This window comes from Camelus dromedarius, chromosome 19, assembly GCF_036321535.1.
Source record: "Camelus dromedarius isolate mCamDro1 chromosome 19, mCamDro1.pat, whole genome shotgun sequence".
In the NCBI taxonomy this organism is placed as follows: Eukaryota; Metazoa; Chordata; class Mammalia; order Artiodactyla; family Camelidae; genus Camelus; species Camelus dromedarius.
The window spans coordinates 30,895,092-30,919,780 of NC_087454.1; the positions used below are offsets into that span (position 1 = coordinate 30,895,092).

The 24,689-nt window shown below is 43.6% G+C and overlaps 1 protein-coding gene across 3 annotated transcripts in view; it reads right to left on the reverse strand.

The window, feature by feature from the left end:
* The window catches only part of RCAN2 (regulator of calcineurin 2), a 207,948-nt gene that overhangs the window by 51,070 nt on the left and 132,189 nt on the right, over positions 1 to 24,689 (reverse strand). The gene's annotated exons all lie outside the window — the stretch shown is intronic.

Consider the following 24,689-nt stretch of genomic DNA (forward strand, 5'->3'; position numbering starts at 1 on the left):
CCTAGAGAAGCAGAAACACAAGACTTGCCCTCTTTGAGAACAGGAAGGGAAGTCTGGTGTGGTGAGGGCTAAGAAAAAGGCTTTCCCAGATGCTAGCAGGGCACAGAAGAGGGATGCATAATTCAGACCAAGTGGTCAAGGGCATTTCCCACCCAAGGGAGATGACTCCTAAGTGAGTCTGAAGATGAGTGGCGGTTTGCTCGGCCAATCAGGGGGCAGGTGGAGAACGGTGATTGGGGCAGAAGAAAGAGCATGGTGCACAGACACGAGGCATAAAAAACAAGCGCATTATTGTCAGAACTGGCAAGAGTTCAGAATAGCCTGTGGTGTATTTGTGTGCATCTCAGTGCAGAAGGGCAGACATCAAGGGCAAGGGATAGGGGATGCTCTGTGTGCCAAGCTAGGGGATTTCAACTTTGCCAAGAGAGGCAGAGGGAACAGCAAAGGATTTTTTAAGCAAGGCCTGAATTTCAGAATGACTGCTCACTCACAAAAATAATGATATTATGAATAATAATTGAGTAACTAAAATCTTAATGTAAAAACTGAAAACATAAATAGGCAATTTCAATAAGAAACAGCTCTAGCTAATAGACATATAAAAACATCAACTTCCTTTAGAAAACACCCAGTTTTCATTTTCAATTACTGAATCAGAAAATCCACTACTTAAATGCGAACATTCAATTCTATCAAGTGTGAGTGAGACATTCAGCCTCAAACGTGACAGAGGGAATAACTGGTCACCTCTTTTCTGGGCAGCTACAGGGTAAAACACATCAAAGACTTCAGAAATAGTCATATTCTTAAACCCAGTAATCCCACTTCTCGCAGTGGATCCAAAGGAAATAATGAGAGGTAAGAATTACAGATTCAAAGACAAAGCTGTTCACTCAGTGTCAATTTAAATGTCTTTTCTAAAAAGGACACAATACAAATGCTCCCCAATAGAGGAACAGTTAAATTCTGGTTCATTTGTTATGTTTTCCAGAGTATGAGCTGGTCATGAAAATAATATTTTAAAATATATTTTTAATGAAGTGGGATAGTGTATTGTGTGTTGTGTGAAGAAATCAAGCAATAAAGTGCTACAAGGAGCATGACCCCCAATGGTGATCAGAAAAAAAAACCAACTATACATGCATTTTTTTTTAACTGGAAGAAAGTGCATCCATATGTTAAAATTGGTTATATCTGAGTTTTAAGATAATGAAAAACTTCTACTATCTTTGTTAGTTTCCAAGGCATTTCCCTAGGTTTTAGAAAAAATGGTATGAGCATGGATCACTTTTATGTTCTAAAGTTATTATTTAAAAGGGCAATATGAACTTATCTGTGACATGAAAGCTGAACTGGAAGACAGGAGAGGAAGGTAGCAGGAAGTGATGGATCCAAGACGGCTGCAGAGAGAGGATCCAGTCCTAAGTGTCCTCTTAGGCCAAAGAAGAAATACTTCTTCCAATGAAACAGGAGGGAAGGAAGGAAGGAAACAGGATAAGGAAAAGAAATGGGGCAGATTTTTATCAACAGCAATACACATGGACTATGAGGCCAACTCTTGGGCAAGAGTTAGGAACTCCCTGTCTGGGCTGGATTCGAGTTTCCCCATTTGGGGTGGGGCAGGGGAATCAGAAGAAGAGGGGATAGGTTTTGCTAAGACTTTTTTTTTCTTTTTTGGATATATGTTTTTATTTCTCTTGAGTAAATACCTAGAAGTGGAGTTGCTCAGTCCCCTGGTACATGCACATTTGATCTTGTGAGAATTTCCAGGTTATTTTCTATAGTGGTGGTACCACTTTACATCCCCACCGGCTCCGTCTGAGAGTTCTGCTTCCTCCACATCCTCACCAACACTTGGTACTGTCAGTTTGTAAAAAAAATTTTTGCTAACACTTACTGAGCACTTACTATATGGTAGTGAGGGTTCTAAGAGGCAAACAATCTCACGAGGTAGGTCCTGTTGTTTATCTCCACATTTACATACTGGCATAAGTGAAGGACTTGCCAAGATGGCACAGCTAAGAAGCAGGGAGATATTACTAAGTGCTCAAGCACATGGACTCTGGAGCTGGACCACCTGGGAGCCAGTCTTGCTTCTGAGTCTCATTTTCCTCGTCTGTTAAAAATGAGGATGATATTGAACTGCCATCTTATCTTGTCCTGAGGACTAGAAATGAGTTAATATGTGTAGAATACTTAAGAGTAGTAACCTGGAACAGGGTAAATGCTCCATAAATGTTGGCCACTGTTATTGAAGTATGGCTGGTAATAGTGAGACCTCGAACAGATTAACAAACAGACATTTACTAGAATAGGACTTTTTAAATAAATTATGCAAGGATAATAGCACGGTCTTCCTCAAAAGTTAAACATGACAAGAGCTTCTGAGGATGAAATTGTGAAGAGTCACTATCAGTCAGGCAATAAAGCAAGTAATTGAAAACTGTCCCCAGTCTGGAGCCCTGAGCATGACCGTGAGCATATCTGAAGCTACTGCTTTCAGAATGGTTGGACACCATGCCCCCGCCAGGAACTGCACATTAGAGAGAGGCAAGGGTTGCCAGCCCTCGCAGGACTGGGTAGGGCTGAGTCTCTTGCAGGTCCGTCTCAAATACAGCAGTGGACACACGACAGTCATGGGCTGGAGTGTGTCTCCCCCAAAGCATATGCTGGAATCCCACCCCCTAGTACCTCAGGGTGTGACCTTATTTGAACGATAGGATTTTCAAAGAGGTAATCAAGTTGAAATGAGGTCCTTAGGGTAGACATGAATTCAACACAACTGGTGTCCTTATAAAAAGGGGAATTTGAAGACAGACACACACACACTTCACACTATTTGAAGATGAGGGCAGAGATTCAGATGATGCTTCTTCAAGCCATGGATGCCAGAGATTGCCAGCAAACCACCGGAAGCTAGATGATGAGAGGCATGGGACAGATTCTCACAGGCTCTCAAGAAAGCAACCCTGCCAACGTCTTGATCTCAGACATCTAACCTCCAGAACTGTGAGACAATGCATTTCTGTTTTTCAAGCCACCTGCTTTATGATACGTTGTTACGGCAGCCCTTGCAAACAAATACAGTAAGCATAACACGCAGCTGCTAAGCACACGGCCATCGCTCTGGTTTACGATCACCAAGCAATCCTGGGGTTGCCTGCAGCCTGCCATGTGGACCTCCCTGCGCAGAGGGCTCTCGGAGCGTGTGGACACCCAGTTGCTTTGGTGGTTCTATTCTGCACTGCAGGTTAGTGAAATGGCTTTCTGATTTACACATCCATCTCTTATGAGTTTGCTTGCTATGTATGTGGTTCAAAGAGATTGAGTCACTCTTGGAATATGGACGATGACAGCTTTCTGAGTCCAAAAAAAAAACCAATGGAGGGCCACTCGCTGGAATGTAATAAAGATTTCACCAAGGAAATGTAATTTCTTATTGCTTTCTCTGATAGCATATTTTGGGATCACACATTCCCCTCTCACCTAAAAATAATTACATTTGGCAGAGTGTTTAATTAATTCTTAGTAGACCCTTCTGACTTTGAAGATACCTAGTCAACGAACAGATGCTTATATTTCTCTTTCCTTCCTTAAGATGGCATTTACTCAGTATGTAATTCTTTGTATCTTTTTGGAAGTAAATATTTTATTATAAACTTTTAAAATGTTCAATAATTCATCTTCACTATAAATCATGAAAAATTAAGTCATAATGGAGGGCATGGGATAAAGTTATCTGATACCCAGAGGCCATCTGACTCACCATTTGGCCTCTTATTCATGCATAAATATTCCCTGAACAAGTGACTTTGATGTTCTGAAAATCTATAGAAAAAGGTAAATGGCATAAAACAATTACCAACCACCTATGACAAGATTCATTCCAACACTGAACCATCATCTTATGGCAGTAAGTTAAAAAAATGCATTTCCTGTAATTCTTTCCCACTATCAGCTTCGACTTTTAATGAAGTGGCCACACAGGTAACCAGTCACCCAGAGGAGATTCAAAGCCAAGCCCCGAAGAGGTCAAGTCCTATCTTTTTTCCATTATGCTCTGATGCAGCCACCAAAAAAAAAAAAAAAAAAAAAAAAAAAATCTCTTGAATTCCTTCTTATTTTCTTTGCCTATAGTGAAAACTCTCCAGAGTTCTTTTTTTTTCTCATTTTTGAACTCTCTTCAAGGGAACTTTGTGATAAAGCCTTGATACTCCTTGCACTGTCCCTTTACCATGTTTTAAGGGTCTGATCCTGAACTCGCACAGATCTGCAGAGCTGGCCCCCTCTCACGGCAGCAGGCATCCTGGCGTGGCATCCGATTTTGCAAGAAAGGATTTCAGTGCAAAGGTTCTGCAGACACTGATTGGCTCAGCATGGGCTCGGCCAGTCTTCAGGATGAGAAGATGCGGCCTCCTGTCACTTCAGAGGGAACGAGGAGGCAGGGGGCTGCTCTCAGAAAGTGGGTGATCAGAGCACAGCCCTCCCGCCTCGAAGCAGAGAAGGGGCTGTATAAACCAGCTTCTCTCCTTAGTACCCCCCATAGGCTGCAGGCATGCACACCAACCCAAAGCCTGAGTCCTTATGGAAGTGACAACCAGTGCCCTGTCCACATAGGTAGACTCAAACCCAAAACAAAGTCGGGTAGAGAAGAAATGCCAAGTGCTAGGACTTCCCATCGACAGAGGCACAGGACACATATTTTTTTCAGATTCTCCTAACGGCCAAATTAAATTCAGACTTGTCTGTGCATCTAAAAATTTATCACTGTGGATCTAATCATCTTGATGGGGATAAAGACTCATGGTCTCTCACTCTTTGAGTTGATTAAGAAAACTCCATTTTCTTCATTTATGCAATTTATTAAGATGGAGAAGAGTATAACACATTTTCAGAAGGCTTCCTGCTGAAAGCAGTTGAAGGAATAAATCCTAGTTTGCTGTGAAAATCACTTGATTATAATTACTGGAGCCCCAAACCCTGGGCAGAGGAAGAGCTAAGAGTCCTGGATGAGGACATCCCCCAAGAGGCAGGGGACAAAGTGAGTGAACCTACTAGTTGATCGCCTTGAAACAAATTTTACTTGTGTAATAGTCCACCAGACTCAAGCCGGCTGGAAAGCGACAGTCAAGACCTGAAGGTCCAACATATCCCAGAAGACAGCTGTGAACTTACATGAGCTGTGTTACAAAGCCTTTTCCACTGATCTGTCACAGAGTCCAACATTAATATTGTGGTTTCAAAACACAATGATCTTCTCAGCAGCTAACAAGGGAATAAAAATACTAAAAATAATTAATTTATAAAAAGTCTTTCCTTCAATACTGTAAGATATTTCATGTGCTTTCCCACCTTAACTGACGTTCACTCCTCACTGTGAATACGGCTGATTTTATGTATCACAGATTCCCTCAGTGGAAAGCAGTGGAGTAGCATCGTGGCTTCGTCCAACTAGTCCGAAGTCAGGTGGCTGGGCTGGGGACAGCCGGGAGGGCTGGATCAAACGAACCAGGGATGGGGCTCCCAGAGGTTCAGCTCAGGCTGTTGACTTCAAACTGCATTCTGTGCTAATGGTTCCACTTTCTCAATGCAGGGCTATGGGTGCTTACGCTCAGTCAGTACTTTTTCTCATTGTGGTAAACCTTAACATTCTCACAGGCCACAAGTCTCTCTCGCTTTGGGAAATATCATATAAACTAATCCCAATGGGAGACTCTCTCTCTTTAAAAATTACTCAACTTAAAAAAAAGAAAAGAAATTGTCTTAGTCCATCTGGGTGGCTGCAACAAAGGACGGTAGATTGCATGGCTTAGAAACAACAGAAATTCATTTCTCACAGTTCTGGAGACTGGACAGTTCAAGATCGAGACACAGGCAGATCTTGGGTCTGGTGAGGGTCCCCTTCCTTGTTCATAGAGGTCCCTGTGCCTTCACAGGGTGAAGGGGTGAGGGATCTGGCTGGGGTCTCTATTCTAAGGGCACTTATCCCGTGAGTTACACCTGCATGATGGCAGCACCTGCCAAAGTCCCCCCAGCAAATACCATCATACTGGGGATCAGAATTGAGAGGGGACACAAACATTCAGTCTATTGCAGAAACCAACGTATCATCTGAACAGTGCCGTTCTGAAGGCTGGTTTCTCAGGGTCACATCCTCAAGGCATGCGGCTCTCAAGAGCACCAGTGCTGGTCCCTCCAATGCAAACATTTTTAGGACTTGTGGTTCCTAACAGAGAACCTGAGTCGGCTTGCTCTTAGCAACAATGATAATAATGTTACCACTTGGGAACCTACTCTGTATCAGACATTTAGTTTGCATGATCTCATTCAATAATAACTCTGCCGGTAGGTCTCACCCTCACTGAATAGATGAGAAAAGTAGTGAGAGACAGTGGGTGAATAAGAATGTGAGTCTGAGAGCTTATGAGTTCTCACTAGCTGGAAAAAAAAAAACTTTGAATTTTTGTCTCTGATTAGGCACATACTTCACTGTTAAATGACCACACTCTAAAGATCTCATTTAGCTGGGAGAAAAAAAACTAAAATGGGATCCTGTTTTCAAAATTCACCAGCTAGTGCTCAGCCTGAATTAAAACAAGACAAAACAAGACAGATCGCTATCTAAACTCGGATTTTAGCAACTAAAGGGGCAGCAAGACTCTTACTATCATTGAAAAAAAAATCAGAAGTGCCAAAAAAAGAAAACAAAACAAAACAAAAAAAAGCCTGGCGTGGGAAAGCTGAAACATCTTGTCCCACAATGAAAATCTGGGTCATGTTTCTTTCTTGTAGGAGGAAATGAGAATTCTCAACACTAGTGCTAAAACAGAGTAGGTGCAGATGAAGGACAATATTTACCAACATGTAGTTAACACCACTGGTTTTAAAAGACAGAGACATAGAGATGCTTCAGCAAGAACAGATTCAACACATTCTGCTGTATGGGATTCAGTCATTGAGAAAGTCCCTTCTTCGCTCTGGGCCTCCCTGTCTGCATCTAAAATGAGGTCTAGGCCCTCCTAGGATGGTTGTAGGACTCAAAGATACAAAGGATGGGCCTCCACATGGCATCAAAATGTATGTTGGTTCATGAGCCAATCAAGGCACTGAACTCAGTTAAAACAATTCAATATATGAGAAATGTAATGAAAAGCTGACTTTTTTTTTTTTTTTTAAGAAAACTTGAACCAGTCAGTGGTTCCCACAACCAGGGTGTAGTCCTGTTCTCATTTGGAGGACTTTTTGGTCATGAACGGCTAGCACCACTCTGGTGACCAAGGTGCTCAGAATATGCTATTAAGGTGGTCAAGAGGGATTTGTAGGCACCACCACTGGCTGTAATTCCTGCGGATGGAGCCAGCATGCTCCAGAGTCAGGCCGCTGTGTACAAAATGCCACCTGATGGAAGGGAACGTGGTGAGAGCTGGGCAGTGTGTCAACTGCAGTGTGACATCCAAGGGGCCAGGTGGCTCCAAGACTGGCTAGTTTCCACGTCCAAAGAGCCGGACGAATGGGGAGTTGTCAACAGACGGTCCCACCGAAGTCACCGTCTGCCTGGCCCTCTTGGGGCTCTTCCCCTCCAGGAGTTCCAGCTCCACGGCGGTGGCCGAGGTGCGTTACTGAGCAGAGCCAACACGCCGGCACTTCTAGACCAATGGTTATCCGCTGACACCCTCCGGGTTCCTACAAGCCCAGAGAACTATGCTTTGTAACTCCACCGAATGTCCCCACTCCAGAGTTATCATCCTAGCAGTGCAGGCAATTTTAAAGGCTATGAGGCGACATGGAAACAAGCAGAAGAGGCTTAAAGAGAGAGAGACGAGGATGTCGGTGGCGAGGGTGATATTTACAAAGCCTTCTGACGGCCGGTTCGCTCTGTCCACGGAGGCTGCGGGCATCCCACTTTATTTCTGTAGGCTCACGTCTGTTGTGCTCTGGTGGGCAGGACAGTCCTCCCCCGTGTCCGAGCTTTGTTTTGGAATTCTCAGGCTTCCCCCACAGTGCCAGGAACACAGTAAGTGTTTCTGGAAGGCTTCTGCAGCCTTCTTTTCAGTGAGGGTTACCCTGGTCACCCTGCTGAAAATTCCACCTCCTGCCTCCACTCCTAACCCCCTGGTCCTGGCCTGCTTTTTCTTTTTCTCTCTAGCGCATATCACTCCTAGCACATTGTATGACTCCTTTATTTATTACAGTCCTTGTCGTCTCTCTCCTCCCACTAGAATATTCCATGGCAGGCATTTTGGACTGTTTAGTTTGCTGATGTCTCTTTGTATTTAGAATGGGACCCAGCCTATAATGGGTACGCGGTAAAGCCTATAATGGGTGCGCGGTAAATACCAACTGAATAAAGAACTTCCAACCCCAATGGCAGTGGTGGTTCTTAAACACCCAGGGCTTGTTTGTACCTCCCCCTTGCGGCTTCAAAGCTCCATTTTGCTTTTCTTTTTTTCCAATTGAAGTATAGTCAGTTTGCAACGTTGTGTCAATTTCTAGTGTACATGATGTTTCAGTCTTATATATACATGTATATGTTTGTTTTCGTATTCTTTTTCATTATGGGTTACTACAAGGTATCGAATAATGTTCCCTGTGCTATCCAGAAACAAAGCTCCATTTTGAAAAATAGAATTTTTAATCCACTAATTAACTATGTTTTGGGCACCAACTCTATGCTGGGCACCGTACGGGGTACTCGGGGGACAAGCAGGAATCAGGGAAGATCTCTGCCTTCAAAGAGCTCAGGGTTAGTGAGGAGGTGTCTGTCTGCAAGCACAGGCGACTGGGACACCGGGCGGGACATACGATGATGGAGATGAACACAAGGTGATAAGGATGCACAGAGGAGGGGCCCGTGAGCCTCCAGGAACAGCGAAGGTGCTGGCAGCAACCAACGCCCTGGTGAGCTGAGGCTTCAAGGCTGAGTGGGCATGAGCTAGAGCGTGTGTGAGGATTGGGTGGGAGAGACAGGGGGTCAAGGTGGTAGATGAGTACAATAAACCCGAAAGCTCAAATGTCTGTGTCCACAAGGTAATGGACTCGCTTTATTGCGGCATCGTTCACCCAACAAGTATTCGCTGGGCTCCTACTTTGCGCCAAGCTGAGGATGCAGACATAATAAAACACAAGCATTTGTGCCCTCGTGGAGTTTATATTCTAGTAAGAGGAGGAAGACAATAAACAAAATAAATAAGTGAATTATGTATTATCAAATAAATGCTATGTGCAAAAAGAGAGCACAAAAGGAGAATGAGGAGAAGTGGGGAAACGCATCGCAGTGCATAGGGTTTGAACGTATACATCTCTCTCTGGAGCCTCCCCCAATAGCCTCGATAAGAAATCTTCCTGAAGACGGAGGTGGCCGGCCTACAGCTCTGGAGGCTTACTAGCATTATTATTTTAAGCAAGCAGGGGGAAGGAACGAAGCCTTCATGCATTACAGTAATGATTGCAGTAATTAGACTCTCTATTAAATCCTGTGAAAGCCCTCAAGTCATTACGCACCAAATAAACAAATGAAAGGACACTCAGAAGCAGGCATCAGACAAAGATGCAGAGAGGAGGCCCAGGGCAGTCGCGAGAAGCACAGGCCCCCAGCCAGGCAGCCTGGGCCTGGTCCCAGATCTGCCACTCCCGGGCTGGTCCTTCATCAGCAAAGCCTCCCTCTCCCCACGAAAGAAGGATGGTGGTAACAGTACTTCCTTCAGGTGGGAGTGTGAAGATGCAGTGAGATGATACGGGAAATACACTTAAGTACAAGGGGCTGGCAGGTTGTCAACACTCAATGACGTAAACGTTGTGAGTGTGGCCGAATCTGGCTTCATTGATGACCCTGGAGATCACGAACTCATATCTTAGACAAGTGGCCCGATTTACGGCTCAAAATGTGAGAAGTGTGAATTAAGGGAGAGGAGAGGCGGGTGTGGTTCTGGGGGGAACAGAGGTGCTTCTTTCGCCTGGTCCGGGGTGGGATGAGACCAAGGGTCGAAGTGCAGGACTTCTGGATAGAGTGTGCAAGAAAGGAAAGAGCAGCTGGTGACTGAAATACAGTGTAAACTGGGCAGAACTTCAGGGTGGGAGGGGGGACTTGGGTCCATGGCATGCAAAGAATAAACTGGAGAAATTGCAAATTTAGTCTGAAGAGGAAGATCGGCAGTGGGGAGGGGGGCTGAGTAACTGTCTTCAAAGAACAAGAGAATTTTACTGGCAAAGAAACAGCAGACCTGCTCTGGTTGCACAGAGCATACTACTACTAGGACAAATGGGTTGAAATTACAGGGTTTCGGGGGAAAAATGAATAATCATGCTAACAGTCATGGTACAGAGTGAGGACTCCGTCCCTGGAGGAGTTCAAGGAGAGGCTGCAGCACTGGAGGGGAGATGGCTAGGGCAAGGAGGGGTCGTTGGTCACCTCTCCAGTCCTTTCCACCCTGAAAGCCTGACTTTAAGCCCCAACTAAGAAAGCAAAAAGAAGCAGCAGCTTCAGAGGAATCCAAGCTTGGAAATAATTTGAATAAAGTCAAAGCTGCTCGATAGGAAAGAGATGGGGGTGAGCATGCCTATATGGAGAAGTTTGCAGAAATGAAGTCAAGAGGGGATGGTGATGATAGCCCTTGACAACCGCACAACACCCTGTGCTGCTAATTCTCACCGTAACCCTGGGAGGGCAGCGCCACCGCCGCGGCCGTTTCATCACGAGCAAAGGGAGAGCTGCAAAGCCCGGTCCTTGCCCACGCTCTGTGCTGGTGAGCGCAGACCTGTAACTGGAGCCTAGTCTTCTGACTTAAGAGTCCAGCATTCTTTCCAGTTCAGTCTACAGAATTTCCACAGAGGATTAAGAAAGAGGGATAAAAAAGGGAGGCGTGGGTGTTTAAAGACTGATGACAACTGTCTTACTGATGTCCCTGCCCTCTCCCCCACCTCCCCTTGTTTTCTCCTTTCTCCTCTCTCAGCGGGACGTCTGGGGCACGGTGAGCTTCCTAAACGATGGTTCTTGATGCTGATGATTCTCCAGGTTCATGGAATTAATTGCAATGCTCTGGTTGGTGCCGCAGGGCATCCAGAGAGGGACCACCCTCACTCCTCACTTTACAGCATTGTCCTCCACTGCTCCCCGCCTGGACCTGGAGGCAAGCAAGGACAGTAGAGAGTGGTGGGGACTGGAGAATGCTTGTTCTGTTGAAAAGGGCAGATCTGGCTCCTCTTGAACCAGTTCTAGCCGGCAGCAAGGGAGACTCAGTGATGCCAGCTCTACTAATCTTTTAAGAGCAGCAGGGATATAGATTTTAAATTAAAAAATCTCCCCAATGTTAAAGGCTAGCACCAAATTCAACTTAATGAAGCAACACTGTACAGGCCAAATAAAACCTACACGTGGATCTGGCCCACAGGTGACCGTTTTGCAACTTCTGATCTAAAAATGTCACCTTTTAGATGAAGCTAGTCCTGATGTGCCCAACGTGAAGGGAATCATTCTTCCTCAAAGCGCCACGTTACCAGACTTGCACCTTTCTCACGGCACTTAACACGAGTCCGTCCTGCTAGGCTACAGAATTTTGAGGTAACGCATTTTCTACCCTTTGAAGATTACATGAAGATATCCATTCAGATTAAGTACTTACAAACAGCTTTAAACTTGGATTTAGCAGAAAAAAGACTTGAGAAGATCTGGTTTTGCTTACATGTGAAGTCAAGAAAAGGGGCTGATGAGTAAAGACAGCTCCGGATTCCCAGCCCGGGTAATGACGATAATTGCCCGGAATAACTGTGTAGGTGGATCAGGCAGGAGGTTCAAGGGAAAGTGGCGGCATTCAGGGTTTATTATATCGCGCTCATTCAGAATTCAAGAGCTTAAAGTACTTTTTGAGTTTATTTCACTTCCGTGCACAAGAAAGAATCTGGAGCCGGAACACTATCAGGAAGTCATTATAAGATTTTTGTGCTCAGAGCTTCTATTCTATAACACAAATTAGAAGGAGCGTTGAGTGGAAGCACATACCATCCTGGTCCAACACATTTTGATTTCCAATATTTGTTTAAAAGAAAAAAATAAGGACTGATTCATTTTTTCCTCCAAAGAAATCTTTGTCAATTGAACACGAGATCACTGCCTGATTCCCTCTCTTCGGTACAGGCAAATAACCAGCTGCTCTTAACGATTTTTGATTTTTGCCACAGTGTTGAACCAAAGGAAGCAATTGATATCATTAATATTAACGACTTCATGGGAGAATTTGACCTGAGTTGTCTTTTTTTTTTTTTTTTCAAGGCTTGAAAGATTTTTTATTTTGTTTTTTCACTACAATGGATGGTGCCCTTGTGCAGGAAATGTTACTCAGAAATGGTGTGGATTTCAGAAAAATGACATATAATTTTGTGGATGGAGCTCATAATGTGATCTTCAATAGACCAGAACCGATGTGTTTCTAACAGAGCTATATCACATTACTGGACTCAGTTGAATTTCATGTTATTTTCATCATCAAAGTTTAGAGGTGAAAGAGGTAAGAAAAATAATCGCTGTTCATTGAGTGTCTTCATTCGTTAAGTACATTCTTATTCAATTTACAACACCCTGAAGAGTAGCATTATTATACCCACTTTACAGATGAGAATATCGTGACTTGGAGATAAAACTTCCCGTAACTGCAAAACTAGTAACTGTCAGGACTAGGATTCCAGCCCAGGCTGGTCTGGCTCCAAAACCCATTCCCTCTGCATGGTGCCCACTGCTCAGGTAGGGTCCTTTAATGGTATAACAGAGAGACTAAATTTCTTGCTCAAAATGAGTGGCCTGAAGACCCACACCTAGGGTCTTCCTGATCCAGCCCTCATTCTGTCTCCCTGAAGTCCATGGCTGCAGCCTGGGCTCCACTGCATCTAGGAAGGGCAGAGGAAGGCTGAAGATGTCTTACTACCCGCAGGGGCAGAAACTTGCTGGCTTATTCAACATAACTCTAGCCCTAGCCAATGACTGCAAAGGGTCTGGAGGATACTCTGATCTGATTAGAGATGGCCTTGCCATCTGTTAATGAAGATCTACCTGCAAACAGACACAACTCCCCAAGTGGATGACAGCAGTGCATAAAGCAGGGATGCCCAGTCAGCAAGGAAGAAGGGCAAGCGCCAAGTCACAGAGGTGGGACTGGAGAGGCAGACCGCTGGGGCTGTAACCTCACCAGCTGACCTGGGTGGGGGGGAGCGGCCCCCTTGGAGAGCGCCCCCTAGGCCCTGCCATGCCTTTCAAACCCCAGATCAAAGCTTACCTGTTTCCTGAAACTTGAGAAACTTCTCCTAAGAAGAGAAAAACTTCTGCGTGTCTTGAAGATTCATGAACTTCTGGGCTGTCATTTAACACACGTGAATTCTGGGACCTGACTTCTCAAGTCATTTATTCAAAAGGGTGCATTTGTCACTTGCACTAGAACCTGCTACTTGACCTCTCCTATCCACCTTCCCCTTCTGTTTATAACAGAACCCTGATTTTCAGCTGGGCACAGGGCCACCAGGAACAAGGTGGTACTCTCAGACTCTCTTGCATCCGGATGTATCCACGGACCCACTTTTTGTCTAGCTGAACTGGAGAGGAAGTGCTATGTCCAACTTTTGAAGCCCGCCCTGGCACGCAGAGCGGCTCCCCCTTCCTCCCTCCTGCTGCCAGAAACAAGGCCAGCAACAAACTCAAGCATTCTTAATGCATTCCCTCATCTAACTTTTATTCGGCATCTAGTAAATGTAGACCATTGTAGTGGGGTAAGAGTGCAGGCACGACGACAACAGCTAACTAAAAGGAGGTGACACCAAACTTTTCTTTCTCTTCACTTTGTGTGTGCTCAACTTGGGGAATTTTAGCCCCTAGGAACATACTTTAGCAATACTATTGAGATTTTTTTTTTCTGCGTATGTATTTGCTCTCAAGTGGAACCCAGGATAGTCTAGGTTTAGCGTTGAACATCGCTGAAATTCTATTTCCAAGTTATTCGAAATTTGAAGAAGCAATAGGGCAGGCTTATTGGATAAAAGACATTTCCCCTGTCATTGTAAGTCAGCCTCCCTCGCCCACAGACCAAGTGATTCCCTAGGGTAGGGACCAGGGTTTGGATTCCTGATTTTTGACCCCTGGTCCAAGAAGAAGATCAATACCCGCCTGTTGGTTGAGTGGAACGCACCCCTGAATAAGTGTCCTAGGCGGGGCACTAACGCATACGCCCTCCCCTCCCAAACCTATTGAATGGCAACTTAATGACATCCTTAATGGCTGCTTTCCTGTTTTGACTCTTTTCCTCTTTAAAAAGACAAGACAGAGGAATAACAAAAGATAATGTAGTTCAAGGACGCTGGGACTCTGCAGCTGATTCTCCTTCTGTCTGGCCGGGAGGAGGCAGCTGCTGCTCCATGCTGGCCTCCCTGCAGCATCGGCCTTGGCGCAGCCACAGGTACAGGACAACCAGAGAGGACCTTCTGTCAGCCCAGGTGGACAGTCACTCCCCTGTGTAAGATGCTTCCCATGGCCCATCCAACTGGACTTGATCAGGAGGCCCAAATTCCTTTACAGCGTGAGCCCACCTCTGTACAGCCCAGCATCCACTCGGGGCTCTACTTTCCCTGGCATTTCTGCTTCAGTGCTGGCTGCTCCCACCCCCAAAGAGACCCTCTCCTATTTCCATCTTTCCTTGTCAAACACCTATTTAACCTTTAAAGCTGTAACTCAAGAATGACCTCCTTGGGGAAACCTTTCCTGTTCATCCCAGACCACCCTCTTAGAGGTTTCCACAGTGTCCTGGGCTTGCTCAAACCATGGCGTTTTCTAAACTCTATGAATCTATGTATTACCCTCTCCTCCATCAGCTATCACTTTCTTGAGGGCAGGAGGCATGCCTCCATTCCTGAGCTCCCAAGGACTGAAGCAGTGCCTACTACCTGCCAAGTGCTCCGCCATGTTTGTTAGATGTGGAATGGATGGGTGAGAGCCCTCACTAATGTCAGGCACAGGCATCAGCAAAAAGTTATTGATCATCTACATCCCAATAGCCCTTAACCTAAGTCCGTATCTTTTTTTTTTTTTTAACATATGAGGAAAGTCATAAATAAGATGTAGCATGAATTCAGGTCTTTTTGCCTCCAAAGAACAAGCTGCTTTCCACTCTACCATCGTACCAAGTTGCTCCTTGGTTCCTCCTCCAAGAATCACGGAAAAAGAATGAGAATTAAGAAGGAGCAAACTTGAATCTGGCTGGGTAACACAGTTGGGAGAACACGTCTAACCTAAATCTCTCATTGAGAGAATAAAGCTCCCCACCTACATCAGGGGGGTGGCAGGAGGAAGCATCCACGGAAAGAGGCCTCAAGGCTTCTGAGGCTTCTATAAATGTTGATTGCTCTTAGTCATATGCTAAATGTTATTTAAATATAGAATATTATTTTGCTGAGCACTACAAAGAATGAAGCGCTTCCTTACAAAGTGAGAATATAAAGCAGATCATCTACTATCCCTCTCATGAATAATTCAGATCTGCTGCTTACTCATCCAAGCAATGAGCAGTGGGGCTTTTAGCTTAGTTTATATTTTGTTCTAAGTATCACAGAATTGTTTACTAGTTTTATGCTACAAGATGATAAGCAGTCCGAGGTAGGTGTGCATGTCAGAATACAGAGTTTCTTAGGCAAAATGCCTATTAAGCAAAAGAGAAATTGAGCTGAGCTTGGGTAATTAATCGAATTTCCACCTCTATCCACTGTTTAAAAGTAGAAATGGGAAGTGAAAGTCAATACTGAAAGTACTGCAATTATGGTTTAGCATAGCTGTGGTGAAACCAGTCTGCAACTCCATTTAAAGTTCCTGCTCAGAGAGAGGTGTTTAACTACATCGTGAAGAGATGGGTTCTGCGTTTAAACTCTTTTCCTTCGTGGGCATCTTGCTTTAAAGCCTCCGCCATATCCACCTCTCTCTCTGAATGCTTATGAATACTGGCCTTGGATCTGGAAGTCTAGACCAACTGTCTGGGTGTGTGGTTCCTTGCTCCCCTGCTGAACCAGTCACTTCCCTCTGTGGTTCTGTGACCTCAGAGTGTGAGTGAGGTCAGGCACTGCTGTCCCCGTGCAAAGATGAGTTGAAAACCACAGGGAAGAGTCTGATTTAATAGGGGTCATTAAGGTAAAGAGCTCTGGCAAGAAAACTCAAAATTCTAAATAAGACGTTTACCACTGTAACCATATGATCCAGCGATGCCACTCCTAGGCACACACCCAGAGAAAACTGTAATTCAAAAAGATACATGCACCCCAATGTTCACAGCAGCACTATTTACAAATCGCCAAGACATGCAAGCAACCTAAATATCCATCAACAGATGACAGGATAAAGAAGCTGTGCTACACACACACACACACACACACAGGAGTACTACGAGCCAAAAAAAAGAGAATGAAATAATGCCATTTGCAGCAACATGGATGGACCTGGAGGTTATCATACTGAGTGAAGTAAGTCAGAAAAGACAAATAACATATATCACTTATATGTGGAGTCTTAAAACATGATAGAAATGAAGTTATTTATAAAACAGAAAGAGATTCATGGACTTAGAAAACAAATTTATGGTTGCCGGTGGAGAGGGAGGGGAAAGATAAATGAGGAGTTTGGGACTGGCAGGTATATCCTATTATGTGTTGAGTGGATAAACAACAAGGTCCTACTGTACAGCACAGGGAACTACATTCAATATCTTGTAATAGCCTACAATAAAAATATGAAAAAGAGTATATATGTATAACTGAGTCAATATGCTGTGCACCAGAAATTAACACAACACTGTAAATCAACTGAACTTCAACACAAACAGTTTACCGCTGCCACTGAGGATGACGAGGATGATGATGCTTAGGCTACCTGTGCATGCTCTGTATACTCAAATAGACGTAATCCTCTCCACCAAGTTATGAGGTAGGCACTGTTATTTTCTTCCTTTTGTAGCTGAGGAAACTGAGGCACAGAGAGGTGAGGCTCCTTGCTCAAGGTCACACAGTAAGTGGCCAAGTGGCCACACAGAGAGCTCTAACGAGGGTGTCCAACTTGGAGGCTGGGCTTGCTTCCCTCTCATGTGCCCTAGGTCAGCAGAGGAGGTCTCTTTAGAGGTCAAAATCGAGTTGTCCTTTTTGGGAAAGATGGAACTGAGCGGAATAAAGGCCAACGCTGCATCAGGATGGAGCACAGGCTTTTGCATCCAACAGGACTGCCAGCCTCTGCATCTCCAGAGTCGAGTGTGAGGCCTTGAGCAGGGAAGGCACTCAATACATATTTGATGAATGAATGAATGAATAAATGAATGAACAAAAGCACTTTGTACAGGGCCTGACAAATAGTAAGTGCTCGATATATTGTTGCTATTATTAAGTTGGCTCACTGCTTGTGTGTCCTGTTCCAGGAAAGGTGGCCTGAGATGATTTTCTCCGTCAATACCAAAAGGCCACAGTGAAGTCACAGAAGATGAAATCAATTCTATTAGGTGTGCTATTAATACACCAAGAGAGCCTGCATTGTGCTGTGAACAAAACCCCAGCCCAGCCTTTCTCTGATGAGTCGTCATCTTGTTTAACCTTGGAGAACTCCTGTGAGAAAGCTGAGTTGTGTATAACTTGGAAAGCACTGTCCAAAAAGTAAAATGTTATCATTGCAAAGAAAACTTTGCCCACTGCTGCTCCACAGTCCATCAGAGATCACCCTTCACCCAGTCATGGAAAATCCTCGCCGACATCTGGGAAGAGGTGGGGGAGCTGTCATGCCAGTTATTGGCCAACCACTAGTGAGCCCTTGGGTTTTCCAGCACTCTTCTCCCCCAGCTAGATGGCATCATTCGATTTTGAAACAAATTTTAAAGTGAAGTCCAAAACAGACGCCATGCCTAGAACTGCCACAATGTTAGATTTATTGAGAAAAGTAAAATGATCTCATTTTATTTATGTGAAAGTAGTATCCCCGACTCTGATACGAAATAAAAGACAAAAACAGTGTTTTGAGCATTGGGGGAAATATCATATGAGTTCACTGTCTTAGCCTCTAAGATTTACATCCTGTTTTCCCTGATAACTGATTAATGGCTTGTTCATCTTTCGGGAGGGGAGAGAGCAAAGCAAACCACAGTGTGAGTCCCAGTTTTGCGAATTAATAGCTGTGTGATCTTGTGCAAAAATGTAACATCTCTGAACTAGAACCTGTTTAAAACAGGGCAGAAAACAGAAGAGAATCTGAATGAGTATATATCTATGTCGTAGCAGTGGTTTTAAACTTTCTCTTCTCTTTCCTTACCTGCATTTTCTATTTTTCTACAATCCTTCTGTGATAAGAAAAAGCAGTGAGAACTTACAATTGTTAAAAGTTACTTATAAGTTACTTATGGTTAAAAAAAAAAAAGCTCCCCCAAACCCTCCCCAAAACAGGGTAGAAAAACAGCTGCCACGGGCTATTTATGGGGATGACAAGGAGTACCCTGGTGTGTGCCGTGTGCTTAGGAGCATCGAGTAAACAAGAAGAGTTGCTAGAATTGTCCATCTTGATAACATATACTATTGATCCATGAAGATGACATCTGTCATTAACCCCATTAACCTCATGGGGTTACATCTGGTTTAATGCTCAACTTAGTAAATGCCCCACTGCCGCCAAATCAGATCTTCGAGGCACAACCTAAACACGGCTCTCACATTCCTTTAGAACCACCAGAGATCGGGGGAAACCTTACAACTAAGTAGCAAGCTGTCTTATTGCTGGGACAAGCAAGGTATTAGTGAAGATGCCATCTAGGGGGGAGTGAAAGCTGGTCCACGGTCCAATATAACAGAGCAGGATGAATTTGTTAAAGTTATCTTTCTGGAAGCTGAAGGGTCAAGATTTTTTCGAAAACCTTTTAAAAAGAAGTCATAGTTCAGAGTTGGTCTATTAGAATCTGAAGACTAATTGTGCTACTACTGGACTGTAAAGATGTAAACATTTCTTCAGTACATAATAATGAAAAGAGAAGGCCATGAATTTCTTGGTGCCCCCACTACCCAACCCAGGAGGAATTGTTGAGCAATTATTTAGGCTTCTGTTCAACTTTTTTTTGCCAGGAACCCTGTCTGGGCTCTCGATCCTCTGACATGGCTAGGAGCTCACAGTATCCAATAGCTGGCTAGAAACCAGGAAAAAAAACAACAACAAAAACCTTCCATGGTTATTGAAGAAAAAAATATATATATATACACACAATACATGCGCATAGCAGATTTTCGTGGGTGTATATATTTTTCCTCCCTAGATACAGTTGCCCAAAAGAGGGAATACAAAGGCATACCCAGGGAGCATTTTCTAGGGAAGGTCTAACTATTATTCTCAAATAGTTATAAGATAAATTATCCATTTTAGACTGAAGAGTTCATAACTTTTTTTCATATTGAATATTAACATTTTTAAACATTTTTTATTGAACTATAGTCATTTTACAATGTTGTGTCAAATTCCAGTGTAGAGCACAATTTTTCAGTTATACATGAACATACATAACATTCATTGTCACATTCTCTTTTGCTGTGAGCCACCACAAGATCCTGTATATATTTCCCTGCGCTATACAGTACAATCTTGTTTATCTATTCTATATTTTGAAATCTCAGTCTGTCTCTTCCCACTCCCCATCCCCCTGGCAACCACAAGTTTGTATTCTATGTCTATCAGTCTGTTTCTGTTTTTTTTTTTAATATTCTGCATATGAGCGAACTCATATGGTATTTTTCTTTCTCTTTTTGGCTTACTTAGAATGACATTCTCCAGGAACATCCATGTTGCTGCAAATGGCATTATGTTGTTGGTTTTTATGGCTGAATAGTATTCCATTGTATAAATATACCACCTCTTTTTTATCCAGTCGTCTGTCAATGGACATTTAGGCTGTTTCCATGTCTTGGCTATTGTAAATAGAGCTGCTATGAACACTGGGGTGCAGGTGTCATTTTGAAGTAGGGTTCCTTCTGGATATATGCCCAGGAGCAGAATTCTTGGGTTATATGGTAAGTCTATTCCCAGTCTTTTGAGGAATCTCCATACTGTTTTCCACAGTGGCTGCACTGAACTGCATTCCCACCTGCAGTGTAGGAGGGTACCCTTTTCGCCACAGCCTCTCCAGCATTTGTCATTTGTGGGCTTTTGAATGATGGCCATTCTGACTGGTGTGAGGTGATACCTCATTGTAGTTCTGATTTGCATTTCTCTGATAATTAGTGATATTGAGCATTTTTTCATGTGCCTATTGATCGAAGAGCTCATAACTTTTTACCTGCGTGAAGTCCTCATCAAAGAGTCTCCCAATTTTTTTTTTAACTAATAGTTGGAGTCAGCTTAGATTTAGAGCTTGGAAAAGATACATTTCCTTTACATAAAGAAATTCTAGGCCAGGCATGAGCTGGAGGGCTTATGACCTCCCTGGAAAACTGGATTATTCGCCACAAAGCGGTGATGCTGTTTAAGCTTACAACCTCAACAGACTCAGCGATAATAAACGTTTCAGGTGTCATTTCCTTTCCTACTTGTCAATTTCAAGCTTCATCAGAATGCACTAAAACAGACTATTAGAAATTATTGATAGATGTACTCAAACGGAAGCTCTAAGGATGCAAATGGTCCTCCCTGAATTTTACATTAAAACCTGTCTCTTCAGGAGAACAATGTTAATGAAGAAACTGCTGTGTTGTTGTTGTTGTTTGTAATAAATCTGACGCTCAGGTTAGAGGTAGCAACTGTCAGTGTTTCCATTACCTTCCGACAGTCAAGACTCTAAACAGAGAAGCGGGTTTTCAGTGGACTTTCCTGCTTAACAATGTCATTAGTTGAATACTGTCCCTTGTCTTTTCCTAAGGTGGCTGAGAAGTCTGCCTGTTAACCTTCGCCGGGAACATCTGTCACCCGCATAAAATCCCTTCCTCCACTCTGTGAAAGGTGTTGGCTTCTTTCTTCAAGAGGCAAGACGATACGCAATGGTGCACATTTCCCAGCGTGAAGTTTCTTCAAGTATTTTTGAGGGTTAATGTCTGCCACTCAGTTTTGCATTAATTCCACCTATTTTCAAAACAGCCTCCATTCTAGTCTATTTTATTATCAGAGGAAGATTCTGAAAGAGTTTTGTTTTTTTTTTAATTTTTTTTGGAGGGGGGAGGTAATTAGGTTTATGCATTCACTTTTGGAGAAGGTACCGGGGATTGAGCCCAGGCCCTTACATATGCTGAGCACACACGCTACCCACCCCGTGGAAGAGCTTCAGAGTTCTGCAGAACCAGAAAGGCCGTGACTGTAGCCAGATCCTTTGCCCAGGACTGTGTTTGCAAAAAGCCGAGGAAATAGGCACGAAGCTTAACGAGCTCCCCTAACAAATACCCACAAGTTTTTCTTCCAGATCAATCCTGATACCCAGTGCCCGCATACTCACCTGCGTCACATGTCTGTCCCCGAAGCAGAGTGCGAGGTGGGTCATACCCGCTCAGCTCCATCCTTCTCCTATGACTTTTGCCAAACAAAATAAGTCATGCCAAACTTCCAATGGTTCAAATGCCAAAGAGATTGCATCATACTTAGTGGCCAAGATGTGCTGTTTGGGTTTTTTTTTTTTTCCATAACTCACACAACAGCATGACACAGACGATGAGTCAAGCCCATCATACTTTTGGTGAAAAGCGAAAACAGAATCCACAAAGCATCAAGTACCTTTCCCAGCTTCATTACCACCTGTCCAGAAAGGTTAAGAGACTCGCCCAAGGTTACGTGGATTGGGAGGATCCTGGGAAGTTCTCAAAAGCAGAACAGAAGAAGTAGGACTTATGAGTCACCTTAGAAAAGCCCTGGGCTTTCAGAAGGGGAAAGAAAAGTCCTACAGCAAACCTAAGATTTCAAGTGTATGAAGAATTATTATGCTGAGGATGAATTTCTGCCGACATTTCTCCCTCCTCTAAGAGAATCACCAGGCGTAAAATGTAACATGAGGGAGTTAGCTTAAGCACAATTTCTAAAAAGGAACAGTCTTAAGAAATAAAAATTATGGCACAAGATACTGACAGCCTCAGTAGGTCCCCAAATGAATGAAGGATTGAAATAGGTTAAGGGTTGGGGGAGCTGAGTAAGAACACAGGTAAGATGGCCTCTCTTTGCATCTTCTGTTCCCTCTCCTGGAATGCTTTTCCCTCAGATCTGCACCTGGCCCTGTCACTTCAGATCCCTGAGTGCCATTGGAGCAATCACATTTAAAAAACTGTCACCTCGCCAGAAATGCTTTTACAAGCTATCCATTCAAAAGTGGCCAATGGGATTTCTAGGGGAAGACAAATATGGTGGAACTCTATTTGCCCGATTTCCTCCTCCTTTTGGTGTCATTGCTCTAGCAGCTTTGGCAAAATTTCAGAAATTGGAGGCTGAAGGGTCCCCAGTGCAGTCAGCTGGGATCCCCCATTGAGGATACAGCTTTCTAAGTTGCCATAAGTCACTGGATTTCCATTCGTCTCCACCTCTTTCAAATAAACCACTGCATTTGCGAAAAGAGCCTGCTGGTTGCATAACCCTGGCGTGGCTGCCTTCCCACTGGGGCTACAGGTGGAAGGGAGGGTCTGTACAAAGCAAAAAAGCCTGAGATCAAGCTGGATGCTGGCAGGTGAGACAGACCCTCACCTGGGGCCTCCATTTCCTCTGATATTAAAGACTTGGAAGCAAGTCCTGGCTGTACTGTGCACCTGAAATTTATAATTGATGAAGTTTACCTTTGGAGAAACTTTGTTTTGTGCTGGAATCTTGTATCTGACCCTCTCCTCATGACAGTAAGCCATGTTCACCTTCAAAGAAGGAGCATATAGGTTTTCTCAGTAAACCTCTTTGGAGTGTTTGCTTGATAATAGTGTCACTGCTTTACATTAAAGGATTACATGTCTGAAAAGAAGGGCCATGTTTTCTAAGTTGCTAGGCTCTGTGTGTGTGTGTGTGTTTGGGGGGATGGGGGAACACTGTCTGTGTCCTGGACTGTCATTGTAAACTCAGCTGGAGGTAGGACACCCCAATAAACTGCTGAAAGTAACCTATTACCTTGAGAGAATTCTAAAAAGATGACAATGATGGTGACAGCTAACATTAAGTGAAGACTAAATAGGTGTCAGGCATTATGTTAATTATTTTACAGGTATAATTTCCTTTAATCCTCTTACCAAGCCAATGAGGTAGGAACTACTATTATCCCCATGTTACAGATGAGAAAACCAAGGCACAAAAAGATTAGTTTGGATTTCCAAAGAAACAAGTCCATTGTTTCAAAGCTATTTAGCAGGAAGGGCATATAAGGTAGCTCTCCGGTGGGACTCTTCCCAGAAAACGCCATACATTTCTGCTGAACAGTGTGAGCTACTTCATAATCTGGCCCTAAGTCCCCTCCTCCCCTGTCTCCCCTCCAATCTCTCACAGATGCATGGACTCACTTGACTGCAAAATGCAGTGCCTTCCCATCCCTGTGCCCCGCTCTTTCTACCCATCTATCGAAATCTGCCCATCTTCAAGTTCAAGTACCACTTTCTCCATGAAGCCATCCCAATCACTCAACTAAACCAGCTGGAAGAATTCTGTGTCCCATTAGTTCAGTAAAACATTCTGTCTTTAAGAAATGCTGGGCAAATTTGCAGCAACCTGGAGGGACCTAGAGATGATCATACGAAGTGAAGTGAAGTCAGACAGAGAAAGGCAAGTATCATATGATATCATATGTGGAATCTAAAAAAAATGATACACATGAAGTTATTTACAAAACAGAAATAGACTCACAGACACAGAAAACAAACTTATGGTTACCAGTGGTGGGGGAAGAGGAGGGGATAAATTAGGAGTCTGGGATTAACAGATACATACTACTATATCAACAAGAACCCACTGAATAGCACAGGCAACTATATTCAATACCTTGTAACAACCTATAATGGAAAAGAATCTGAAAAAGAATATATATAACTCAATCACTTTGCTGTGCACCTGAAATTACATTACAAATCAACTATATTTCAATTAAAAAATGAAAAGCAATGATAAAAAAAAAGAAATATTGGGCAAGTGGTTATTTTTATGTCTATATCACAGATACCTACGTCATATAATTATATCTTAAACTCCCTCCTGTATAAGCCCAATGCCTGGCATACTGCAGATCCCTTAATAAATATTTTCTCACTGTCATTTCTTGGACCAGAAAAGTCTGCGTTATGTTATGATGGTCACAGTGCAAGCATGTAATTAAAAGGGAACTGTTAAGAACAGAAGGGGGCTGCAAAGTTTTACTCTAGGTGCACATAATTCTATTCCAGCAGGTGCTGGGCGATGTCTCCACTCAGTTACCCACATCAGACTTTAAACTGGATGTAAACTGGAGGGGCTTTGAGGACTGCTCCCTTCTGGAGTGTATATGGCCGGTATGACCACCAGAGCTGTGAGTGTCTCCATGCATTTTCCACTGTGGATACAACCACAGGCAGCACCAGACCTTCTGAACCTCAGTATGACAGGTGCTAGACACCTCACGACACTGGAATAAGAACTAGTAAACACAAGACCACACACTTAAAATAGGCAGAAACTACAAGCCAGGTTCTTGAATCCATTTCAAAAGAGAGTTCAGAACTGCAATTTTAAACAACAGAGCCCTGTGTTA